We start from the raw sequence: 12,834 nt of genomic DNA, 5'->3' as shown, positions 1-12,834 counted from the left end.
GGAGAAGTAAAAGTCACTGAAAACTGGCAATTTACGACCATATGGAGCATGGTTCTACTCTGACTCATATGAGGTCCCCATGAGTCAGTATCCACTCAACAGCAACTGGTATTTTTTCACCTTGAGCGTAATGAGGAGTCAGATGTCATGTTTTCTGCATGTTGAGAGTGTATTTTTCAATAATCCAGCAGGCCTTCCTTTCAAATCCTTTAGGGCACACTTTTGTTCTCTTCTTCCGCCAACATGCACACACAAGAACGCGCGCACACACACATGCAGTGCACACACATGCACGTACGCGCACACACTGAATGCTGTCTGTTGCCGCCACAGAACGCTGTGGTTGCTAACATACAAGTGCATGCTCTGGAGCTAGACAGCTTAGGTTTGAATCCTGGCTCCACCATTAGCTCTGTGACCTGGAGAAGTTACTCATCCTCTGCCATAGGAGTGCTTGCTGCTGTCACTGTTAGTCCTTGAAGAGGGAGGGAGATTATAGGATTGACAGATCTCACACTGTGTGTTGCATTTTCAAATGGAGGTCAATTTATTTTGTAATTGGAGGAAAAGTAAGGTCCTTTCTGAAACATTCGCTTGAGAGCCTGGAATTTAGACACGCATCCGAATGGGAGAAGCGAACAGGGGCATCTGCACAACATGGCTGAGCATTAGTTTCACGTTGGCCTGGCACGCCAGTGGACGCGGCAGAGGCATTTCACGGGTCATCCTCGAGCTGCTCTCCTGCAGTGCCCATCCGAGGGGCTTACCTTCTTCGAGGTCTCACTTTGCTTTCCTTAGTATGTGAAACAACGACAACGTTATATAGCACTTAACTATGTGCCAGGCACCGCTCTACATGCTTTATAGGTAAGTACTAACTCATTTAGTTGCCACAACCTGTGAGGTAGATACTATTATTCCCATTTTACTACAGCACAGAGAGATTAAGTAACCGGCCCACGACCTCACAGATAGGACATTAGAATCTACCAACTGCAAACTGCCAGGTGGCTCTGGACTGGCAGTACAGGCTGGCCCCTAAGGGAAGAACAGATCCCCCTTTATCACTCCTTCTCCCTAACATCTGGCTCCCTGCAGCTGACCTGACAGCTTTTTATTTGAACTTGAAGTGCCAAACTTAACATGACTGTAATCTGAAAGCACGCAGATTCAGGAAGCTGTGAAGCTGCTTTACTCAGTGGATTTGGAAGTAATAAGAAATGATAAAGTTTAGGTTTCCTGCTTTCAAGCTATCAGGTCAGGCCAGAAAATCATACATTAGCCCTGAAAGGGACTTTCCAGGTCATATCATCTTATGGCTTCGTTTTATAGGCAAGAAAAAAGAGCCAGGAAGGTGAAGTGCCTTATTCAAGGCCACGAAGCATATTTTCCAAAATTTCAGCTAGATTGTTCAGACAGGTAAGTCACATAAGTGTTGCTGAAATACTATTAGGATTCCATCTGGCTATGGAAATTAACATATGGTATTAATTTGGAAAACTCCTATAACAATATGAGTTCACGTGACTTCATATAGCTTATCTAGGTGAACTTACCTGGTAGGTACTGAGCATCAGGGTTGGAGGGAGACTCATTAACAATCCGTTATATGCAGATGGCACAACCTTGCTTGCTGAAAGTGAAGAGGACATGAGGCACTTACTGATGAAGATCAAAGGCCACAGCCTTCAATATGGATCACACGGCAACATAAAGAAAACAAAAATCCTCACAACTGGACCAATAAGCAACATCACGATAAACGGAGAAAACACTGAAGTTGTCAAGGATTTCGATTTATTGGATCCACAATCAGCACCCACGCAAGCAGCAGTCAAGAAATGAAATGACATACTGCATTGGACAAATCTGCTGCAAAAGACCTCTTTAAAGTGTTAAAAAGGAACGATGTAACTCTAGGGACTAAGGTGCACCTAGCCCAAGCCATGGTATTTTCGATCGCCTCATATGCATGCAAAAGCTGGGCAATGAATATGGAAGACCAAAGAAGAATTGATGCCTTTGAATTCTGGACTGCCAGAAGAACAAACAAACCTGTCCTGGAAGAAGTACAGCCAGAATGCTCCATCAAAGTGAGGATGGCGAGATTTCATCTCACGTACTTTGGGCATATTATCAGGAGGGACCATTCCCTGGAGAAGATCATCCTGCTTGGTAAAATACAGGGTCAGCAAAAGAGAGGAAGACCCTCAATGATGCATTGACACAGTGGCTGCAACAATAGGCTGAAACATAGCAATGATTTCAAGGATGGCATGAGACCGGGCAGTATTTCGTTCTGTTGTACATACGGTCGCTGTGAGTCAGAACCAACTCAACAGCACCTAACAACAGGAAAGAAACTGCACAGTATGATCAGAGAATGCATCCACCAGCATAGAAATGAGATTGATGTAACTCACAACCTTCACTGTCCCCTGGCTGACCATGACCATGGCACAGGAGAACAGGACCTACCATATCAGCTCAGGAAGAGTAGCCATGCCCGAGGCAAACAGGAGGCCGAGAAACAACCTGAGGCAAGTCAACTGCCAACAATAGCGTGGAGATAACAGCAGGAAGCATCTCAAACTGAGCTATCAGATGTGTGAGGACTCCTGGCCAGCGGGAGGCAAAGGGGCAGAATCACAAACAGCGGGTGTGTGAACCTCATGCAGTGGCTGCTGCCGCTGCAGCCAGTGAACGTAAGGAAAGTCTCCGCCAGCACACAGCAGCCCTCCTGAGACATCTGAGTGCCCAGAAAGCAGTGAGGGGGCGAGATGTAGGAGAAAGAACACTGGTCTAGGGCTCAGGAGACATAGATTCCAGTCCTAACGGGCTACTGTGTCCTTGTCCCTGGCCCTCCCTAGGGCCCAGTTTCCCCTGCGAGCATATTAAACTGGAAGCTGTATGGTAGATGATTCAGTGAGTAAAAGCTTGAAGGTTGGTAAATTGGTGAAGAGGCTATGACAGTCCTGTGTGTGTAAGGAGATAAGCATTTAGACTTGAGCAGAGGCAGCAATTTTATAAAACGACAATAGGGGTTTTTCCCCAAAATGAGTAAACAAAGTCTTCTGAGTCAGTCCAATAATTTTAAAGGAATGACCTCCCCCTGAAGAAATCGTTTGTGCTGTATGATCTCAGTCCAGTAATTTTATGTTGATAAGTCAACCTCACTAGAAAAAATATAACCACACCAGTTGCCTTCAAGTCAGTTCTGACTCACAGCGCCTTCATGTGTGTCAGAGTAGAACTGTGCTCCATAGAGTTTTCAATGGCTGATTTTTCAGAAGTAGATTGCCAGGCCTTTCTTCCAATGTACCTGTGGGTAGACTGGAACCTTCAACCTTTCAGTTAGTAACAAAGAATGTTAATTATTTGTACCACCCAGGGACCCCTCAGCCTCACCAGAAATGTAGAAATGCAAATGAAGACAACTCTGCACTATCACTTGATAGTGATTAAATTAACCAAAAAAAGGTAAGTCAGAAAATCCAGTTTGGGGAAAGATTGAGAGTAAGAAAGCCTGTCTTACAGTGCCAAGGACAGAACAAGTTGGTACTTTTTCTTGAAGGCAACCTGAATACAGAATACCAAAACCAAACCCACTGCCGTCTAGTCGATTCCGACTCGTAGCGACCCCATAGAACAGAGTAGAACTGCCCCATAGAGTTTCCAAGGAGCGCCTGGCGGATTCGAACTGCAGACCTCTTGGTTAGCAGCTGTAGCACTTCACCACTACGCCACCAGGGTTTCCGAACACAGAATAAGAGTCATAAAAATGACCTACCCTTTCGCACAGTGATATTTTTGGAAATTTACTTTGAGAAAATAATTTTAAATGAAAGCTACTTTGCAAGACTTTTATGACAATGTTATTTATAATAGCTCCAAACTGAAAACACCCTAAATAAACCCACTAACTGGGAAATGGCAAAGATGATTACGATTCCTTTAACCCATTGCCATCAAATGGATCCTGACTCGCAGCAGGTCCGTGTGTCACAGAGTAGGACTGCTCCGTGTGGTCTTCTCGGTTGTCATTTTTATGGATGCAGACCACCAGGCCTTTCTTCCGTGGTGCTTTTGGGTGGGTTTGCACTGCCAACCTTTAGTTTAGTAGTAGAGCACACACCATTTGTGCCACCCAGAGACCTGACTATTATTTTATTGAGTAGTTTTGCCATTTTATTTTTGTCATTTTATTGAGTAGATAGATTTTCACTGACTCTATCAGTTACTAACCTATCAAGTACTATGATAGAGTCAGTGAAAAACTATCTACTCAATCATATGACACGTATATAAAAATGGTTTTCAAATATTGTAAAGAGATAAGAGTAGAAGGGACTGTTACATGCTCATGGTACTGGAGAAGTTGGGACTTCTGGACAGTGCAACTGGGAAAGGGTGGAGGAGAGGATTTCAGTTTGGCAGAACGTGGGTTTGTGCACAAGAGGAAGGGCCGCGAGTGCCAGGATCAACACGGATAAGACGTGTGGTTTAAACACAAGCCCAAACCCAAAAAACGTGGAAGCCTATAGTAAAGAGCAAAGAGTTTGTGCTTTTTTCTATCAAATTATTTTAAATATTCAACGTTGTTGTCATTGTTATTTGCCATCAAGTTGATTCTGACTGTGGCTACTCCATGTGTGCAGAGTAGAACTGCTCCGTAGGGTTTTCAAGGCTGTGACATTATGGAAGCAGATCATCAGGCCTGTCTTCCCAGGCGCCTCTGGGTAGGTTCCAACTGTCAGCCTTTCAGCTAGTAGTCAAGCGCTTAACCATCTGTGCCACCCGGAGACTCTTAAAAATTGAATAGAAAGGGGGAAAAACTTTCACATAGTTTAATAGGATACTAAGTGGAAGACTGCAGAATGGGTCACCAAAGAGAAGAGGGTAGAGGTGGTAAGCTAAATGGGGAAGGGGATCAATGATGGATTTCTCTCTGCTCTTCAAATGAACCAAGTTACAGGGAACTAAAGGCATCTTTGCAGCAGGAAGCTGGCACACAGGTCAATGTCTCAAAGGCATCAGGGTTCTGAACAGGAAATGGCAAAGCCAGTCTTATTCACTGTCAGAGGGAGTTGATGTAATGAAGACAGGACTCTGGGAAAATGTTGCTAAATACTGAGACCAAATACTTCAGATTACCTCTGAAACAGAAGCCCTGAGTGAAACAGTAAGAGGTCAAGAAAATCAGATGAGATAATGTGTGAAGTACTTTGCCAACTGAGAGATGCTTGATAAATGCTTGCCCTAAAGACTATTGTTTCACTGTAAAAGAAGACTGCAAAAAATAACTACTGTGTTCTTTAACTATAATTCTAAATCGATAGACCAATGATTTTACAAATTCTAACGGTTCTAATTTTTTAGTAAGTCATGACAAAATTGCTTAGCAAATGCAATCTTTTTTCTTATCTGAGACTAGGATTGTATCTTTCCCTTTCAACCAGATTGACTCTTTTCATTAGATTATTGGAGATCTATAAGCCATAATTAAATTGATCATATTGTGAATTACTGAAATAATCTAAAACCCCCAATCAGCCATGATTGGCTCAATGATTTCTATAATCTGCGTAGCCTACGTTAGATGCACGCTCCTTTGTCTATTCATTTACTCAGGATAATCACAGGAAAAGTGCTGTGTGTATCTGTGGACATAGGTTAAAAGTGGTAACGGACTGAACATTGGACAATCCCATCAGTAAGCGACGGAACACTGTAGACTTTCAGGAAAAAAGAAAATAGGAAAGTACGGCCACATTATACAAGCCATTCTTTCTGCTGATCTCAAAGTACAAGTAACTTACATCTTTTCAAGAAGGCTATTATGTCTTTCTTGCCTAAGTTTAGCATTTGGCTTCATGAAGCCTTCTGAACTATGCTGGCTACACGCTTGCACTTACACGTAGTTACATGTTTTCTTAATGTTTGGCCCACCAGAGCCAAGAGTCAGCTTTTACCTTGTGCCTCAGGGATATCGGGTTTCAAGTCACGTTGTTTGAATCTTGTATATCCCCTCGTGCCTTATTAAAATGCACACTTTCCATTGGGTTTTCTTGCCACCACGGAGTCTAGGGTTGTTTTCTTTCTCTTATATTGTTAAACATCACCAGATGTATGAAGATATATGGCAACGCTTCTAGCTGGGAAAGTTAGTCAGTTTGACCACAGACACCAGTTTATCTGAGTGATGAAAGCACCTTTTCATTTTTAATGGCCTCAATTTAGCGTTTATCCCTGGGGCTGGGTTTTGTGTTGTCTTTATAAACACACACACACATATACTCACAAAGAGCCTCGTTCTTTTTAGGCACTTCTCCAGCTGTGAATTTAGCAAGGCTTCCTGCTAATGGGCAGACAGACAGAATTACAGCTCCAAACATTCCCCTGCCACTGATCCAGAACACGTGTTATCATATCGCACATTGTAAATTGATTCCAAATCCCTGCCAACAGGGCGCAGTCTGCATTCCAAATAGCCAGGGCCCTGGGACAGCAAACTGTAACCTAGAAATGTGCCATGCTTCCCACTTTAATTCAGGGCAAGCATAAACAAGTTTGCTAAACATTTTTGATTCTAAGAATATGGTTTTTTGAAAACATAGAATAACCTACAAAATCTCTATACCTTGGTGACAATAGACTTTATCTTGAAAATCCCCAGACACCCAATTGTTAATGTCACTTCCATTCTCTTGGTGGACGTTGGCTATCAGGAAATGGGGCCAGACGGAGGGGAGCTCACATTTAAGATAATAAAGTGACTCTCACTCAATTGATGAGAGACGTAAACAGTCTGACTACCTTAGTCGCAAGAGAGGAAAAGTCTAGGATTTCAAATGCTATATAAATGCTTGCAAAATAGAATAGAATAGAATAAGAAATGTCCTATTTAGTTCTGTACAATTTCATATTGACAACTTAAGTTTCCTGTCAATTCTTTCCTTGCCCTGAAATTAGTAGGTAGATTAGCAAAGACACATGGCTACAATTTACTCTTGTGACTATTGAGGACTAAAGAGTGGGAGCATGGAGAAGAGAAAGCGTCACTACAAACTGGCACTGGCAACATCGGGGGTAACCAGGAAGGTTACTTGAATCTCCTCAGAAGTCCCTAGCCCACAGTGTCTGAGGAACTGAATTTGGTTACCATAGTGATACCATTCCATTCCAATAACTTCACCTGACAGTCTCCATTGTTTGTTCATGTGGTGAACATTATTCCATCCCTTTTGATCTAACTCTCCTTCATTAGGTCCTAAGAAATGGCCACACACACACACACACACACACACACACATAAGAACAGGGAGTTCGTTAATGCTTTCTGATAAATGGGCTAATGCCAGAGACTGAATTGCCAGAGCAAACACTCAAACTTTATAGAAAAGGGTTCTGTATATTTTCAAATTAAATCTCATCACTTAATGCAAGAGTACTAATGTAGTGGTGGTTTGGCCTACTTTTCCCCAAATTTATTAGATAGTCAATGGTAGAATTCTCACTTTCCATGCTGTAAACCCAGGTTTGTCTGAAATAGTGCTGGAAAGATGAGCCCCACAGGTTGGAAGGCACTCAAAAGATGACTGGGGAAGAGCTGCCTCCTCAACATAGAGTCGACCTTAATGACGTGGATGGAGTAAAGCTTTTGGGACCTTCATTTGCTGATGTGGCATGACTCAAAATGAAAAGAAACAGCTGCAAACATCCATTAATAATCGGAACCTGGAATGTACGAAGTATGAATCTAGGAAAATTGGAAACCGTCAAAAATGAAATGGAACGCATAAACATTGATATCCTAGGCATTAGTGAGCTGAAATGAACTGGTATTGGCCATTTTGAATCAGATGATCACATAGTCTACTATGCTGGGAATGACAACTCCAAGAGGAATGGTGTTGCATTCGTTGTCAAAAAGAACGTTTCAAGATTTATCCTGAAGCACAACGCTATCAGTGGTAGGATAATATTCATATGCCTACAAGGAAGACTAGTTAATACAAATATTATTCAAATTTATGCTCCAACCACTAGGGCCAAAGATGAAGAAATAGAAGATTTTTATCAGCTGCTGTAGTCTGAAATTGATCAAACATGCAATCGGAATGCATAGATAATTACTGGTGATTGGAATGTGAAAGTTGAAAACAAAGAAGAAGGATCAGTAGTTGGAACATATGGCCTTGGTGATAGAAACAATGCTGGAGATCGAATGATAGAATTTTGCAAGACCAACGACTTCTTCATTGCAAATACCTTCTTTCACCAACTTCAACAGTGACTATACACATGGACCTCGCCAGATGGAACACACAGAAATCAAATTGACGACATCTGTGGAGAGAGACGATGGAAAAGCTCAATATCATCAGTCAGAACAAGGCCAGGGGCCAACTGTGGAACAGACCGTCAATTGCTCCTATGCAAGTTCAAGCTGAAACTGAAGAAAATCAGAGCAAGTACATGAGAGCCAAAATATGACCTTGAGTATATCCCACCTGAATTTAGAGACCATCTCAAGAATAGACTTGACACATTGAACACTAGTGACTGAAGACCAGACGAGTTGTGGAATGACATCAAGGACATCATCCATGAAGAAAGCAAGAGATTACTGAAAAGATGGGAAAGAAACAAAAGACCAAGATGGATGTCAGAGGAGACTCTGAAACTTGCTCTTGAGCATCAAGTAGCTAAAGCAAAAGGAAGAATTGATGAAGTAAAAGAACTGAACAGAAGATTTCAAAGGGCCTCTCGAGAAGACAAAGTAAAGTATTATATAATGACATGTGCAAAGAGCTGGGGATGGAAAACCAAAAGCGAAGAACATACTCGGCGTTTCTCAAGCTGAAAGAACTGAAGAAAAAATTCAAGCCTCGAGTTGCAATAGTGAAGGATTCCATGGGGAACATATTAAACGACGCAGGAAGCATGAAAAGAAGATGGAAGGAATACACAGAGTCATTATACCAAAAAGAATTAGGCAATATTCAACCATTTCAAGAGGTGGCATATGATGAGGAACCGATGGTACTGGAGGAAGAAGTCCAAGCTGCTCTGAAGGCACTGGTGAAAAACAAGGCTCCAGGAATTGCTGGAATATCAATTGAGATGTTTCAACAAACAGATGCAGCGCTGGGGGTGCTCACTCGTCTATGCCAAGAAACATGGAAGACAGCTTCCTGGCCAACTGACTGAAAGAGATCCATATTTATGCCTATTCCCAAGAAAGGTGACCCAACTGAATGTGGAAATTATAGAACAACATCATTAATATCACACACAAGCAAAATTTTGCTGAAAATCATTCAAAAACGGCTGAAGCAGTATATCGACAGGGAACTGCCGGAAATTCGGGCTGGTTTCAGAAGAGGACGTGGAACCAGGGATATCACTGCTGATGTCAGATGGATCCTGGCTGAAAGCAGACAATAACAGAAGGATGTTTACCTGTGTTTTATTGACTATGCAAAGGCATTCGACTGTGTGGATCATAACAAACTATGGATAACACTGCGAAGAATGGGAATTCCAGAACACTTAATTGTGCTCATGAGGAACCTTTACATAGATCAATAGGCAGTTGTTCGGACAGAACAAGGGGATATTGATTGGTTTAAAGTCAGGAAAGGTGTGCGTCAGGGTCGTATTCTTTCACCATACCTATTTAATCTGTATGCTGAACAAATAATACGAGAAGCTGGACTATATGGAGAAGAAGGGGGCATCAGGATTGGAGGAAGACTCATTAACAACCTGCGTTATGCAGATGACACAACCTTGCTTGCTGAAAGCGAAGAGGACTTGAAGCACTTACTAATGAAGATCAAAGACCACAACCTTCAGTATGGATTACACCTCAACATAAAGAAAAAAAAAATCCTCACAACTGGACCAGTGAGCAACATCATGATAAATGGAGAAAAGACTGAAGTTGTCAAGGATTTCATTTTACTTGGATCCACAATCAACAGCTATGGAAGCAGCAGTCAAGAAATCAAACAACACACTGCATTGGGCAAATCTGCTGCAAAGGACCTCTTCAAAGTGTTGAAGAGCAAAGATGTCACCCTGAAGACTAAGATGCACCTGACCCAAGCCATGGTATTTTCAATCGCATCATATGCATGTGAAAGCTGGACAATGAATAAGGAAGACTGAAGAAGAGTTGACGCCTTTGAATTGTGGTGTTGGCGAAGAATATTGACTATACCATGGACTGCCAAAAGAACGAACAAATCTGTCTTGGAAGAAGTGCAGCCAGAATGCTCCTTAGAGGCAAGGATGGCGAGACTGCATCTTACATACTTTGGACATGTTGTCAGGAGGGATCAGTCCCTGGAGAAGGACATCATGCTTGGCAGAGTACAGGGTCAGTGGAAAAGAGGAAGACCCTCAACAAGGTGGATTGACAGAGTAGCTGCAACAATGAGCTCAAGCATAACAACGATTGTAAGGATGGCGCAGCACCGGGCAGTGTTTCGTTCTGTTGTGCGTAGGGTCGTTATGAGTCGGAAGTGACTCGACGGCAGCTAACAACAACAAGAACAGAATTCTCACTTTCCATGCTGTAGACCCAGGTTTGATTCCCAGCCAATGCATCTCATGCGCATTCACCGCCTGTCTGTCGGTAGAGACTTGTGTGTTGCTATGATGCTGAACAGGTTTCACTGGAGCGTCCAGACTAAGATAGACTAGAAAGAAAGGCCTGGCCATCTGCCTCCAAAAATCAGCCAGTGAAACCCTGTGAATCACAAGAGTCTGATCCACAGTTCATCATGGGGATGGTGAGGCCCAGGCAGCATCTTGTTCCATTCTGTATGGGGTTGCCGTGAGTCGGGCTGACTTGACGGCAACCAACAACAACTGTTAATACATAAATAAAATCTGGCTACCTGCATAATTGTGGGATGCTATTTTGAAGGTGGTCTGGGGTAATAAGGACATCACTCCTCTCTTTAATGATTTATTTTAGTAAATTATCATCAATCAGCTGAGCAACTTCAGGCAAGCCATATGTGCTCTCTAGGTCTCCAGTTCTTCAACAGAGAGGGGAATTGAACTGGGGACCAGCCTAAAGATCTCTCCTAGGTCTCAAATTTCTAGATTCGTCTTATTGATCCTTCTCTGGGATTAAAGATCTTAATGTACGTTTCTAGTTTGATTTGTCTGATCTTGCTAATTTAAAACCTTTGGGGAATGAAGGAGTGTATATTATCAAAATAAAAGAACTCTAACCTTAAAAAAATAATTTTCAAAAGGGGTAATTATGTCTATTTTGGGAGGCAGTACATAAGATTACAATAGTAAAGAATAATTCAAGTCTGTTTAAGTGTAATAGGTGTTTTCATTTCTTGAAAAGTCAAATTATGAACAATGGCAATAAAACTAGACTTAAATTATATAAAAAATAGAAGTGGATTCTTCTTAGATATCCAGACATTCATCTATATATCAAAAGTCCCTCTTGAGGAATGTTCTCTTCTATTTCTATTTATTCAATTACAACAGACATGGTTATGACTTTGCTATAAAGCCATTGACTGTAAGCAGTGGGATTCTCTGACCTGAGTCTTGAGCTCTAATGTCAGAAGTCTCTGGAAGGAAGGTTGTGAGATGAGAGTATTTTAGCAACCTTTTGTAGAACAGCTGAAGTAATTATTCCTGTATAACCTCGAAGGTGAGGAGTGGTGGTGAAAGGGGAAGAAGGGGGCGGGCACAATTTTGAGTAGGGAGGTCAAGGCAGGCCTCATTGAAATATACATATTTCATCAGGACCCCTCTGGCTGCAGTATAGAGAGGAGCCTGTATGAGGGCAAGGATAAAACAGGGAGAGCAGTTTGGAGGCTAACGTGGTAACCCAGGCTAGAAACTATAGCGACTGGGGCCAGGTGTTAGAAGTGGAGAGGCTGGAAGGTAGTCTGATTCCAGGTATGTTTTAAAAGTAGAGCCAACAAGACTTCCTGACAGAGAGACTGGTGTGGGATGTGAAAAAGCAAACGGAGTCAAGGATGACTCCAAAGTTTTGGGCCTGAGCAAGCAGAGGAGTGGAGCTGTCATCAACTGAGATGGCAATAAATGAAATATCCAGCCCATCCACAAGTGTGTATATTTCCTTGTTTTAAAAACAATCAGCTGGCTAAAACACAGCCCGTGTCATCACATTTTTACACAGGCTTGTTTTTCCTTTGTGCTCACACCATTCTCCCTGCCTACCCACCACCTCTTCTCTCTCTGCCCATTTGAATCTTGCCTGGCACTGAAGTGTTAGTTTCTGTCAGGTCCTGCAGGAAGTCTGCCCTGATCCTTTCCCCTGCAAAATGCATTTGCTGTTGTCTTTAATGTGCTTTCTGAAATGATTTATTTCAATCAAGTGATGTTGTTAATAACATCATTGTTGAGTTTGGACCCCCAATCCCTTAAGTTCTCCCATTCTTTAGCTTCTAAGTCTTTTACTCATCCTCTGCTCCTAGAATTCACTCAAAAATTACTACTCCCTTTTTTTTTTTTTTAGCTCAACTAATAAGGAATGTTTGCCTTGAGAATTGCGCTGAACAAATCTAAAGCACAGATGAGAACTTTAAGGAACAGAATCTATGTTAATGGTGAAATACCACGGGTGGGGTAGTGAGAACAGTGATACAATATGGAGTTTGTAACCAACGTCATTGAACCGTACAGGTAGAAACTGTTGAATGGATATATGTTTTGTGTATATTTTCACACGCACACAGGATGACTACTCCACCCTGAGTTACCACAGACTTCGCTCCCGTTGTGTTCCAGGCTGTGCTGTGCCTCAAGCCCTCCCTTACCCAC

General features: G+C 42.2%; 1 protein-coding gene across 1 annotated transcript in view; it reads right to left on the bottom strand.

The window, feature by feature from the left end:
- Positions 1-531: 531 nt before the first annotated feature.
- Positions 532-12,834, bottom strand: part of MND1 (meiotic nuclear divisions 1) — a 176,196-nt gene continuing 163,893 nt past the window's right edge. The window contains exons 10-11 of the transcript XR_010317451.1: positions 1,557-1,633; positions 532-793 (exon numbers count right to left, since the gene is read on the bottom strand). The gene's annotated coding sequence lies outside the window, so the exon portion shown is untranslated. The remainder of the gene's footprint in view (positions 794-1,556; positions 1,634-12,834) is intronic.

Source organism: Loxodonta africana, chromosome 13, assembly GCF_030014295.1.
Source record: "Loxodonta africana isolate mLoxAfr1 chromosome 13, mLoxAfr1.hap2, whole genome shotgun sequence".
Taxonomy (NCBI): Eukaryota; Metazoa; Chordata; class Mammalia; order Proboscidea; family Elephantidae; genus Loxodonta; species Loxodonta africana.
Note: the sequence above shows the minus strand (reverse complement) of the source record. Positions and strands in the feature narration are given on the sequence as shown.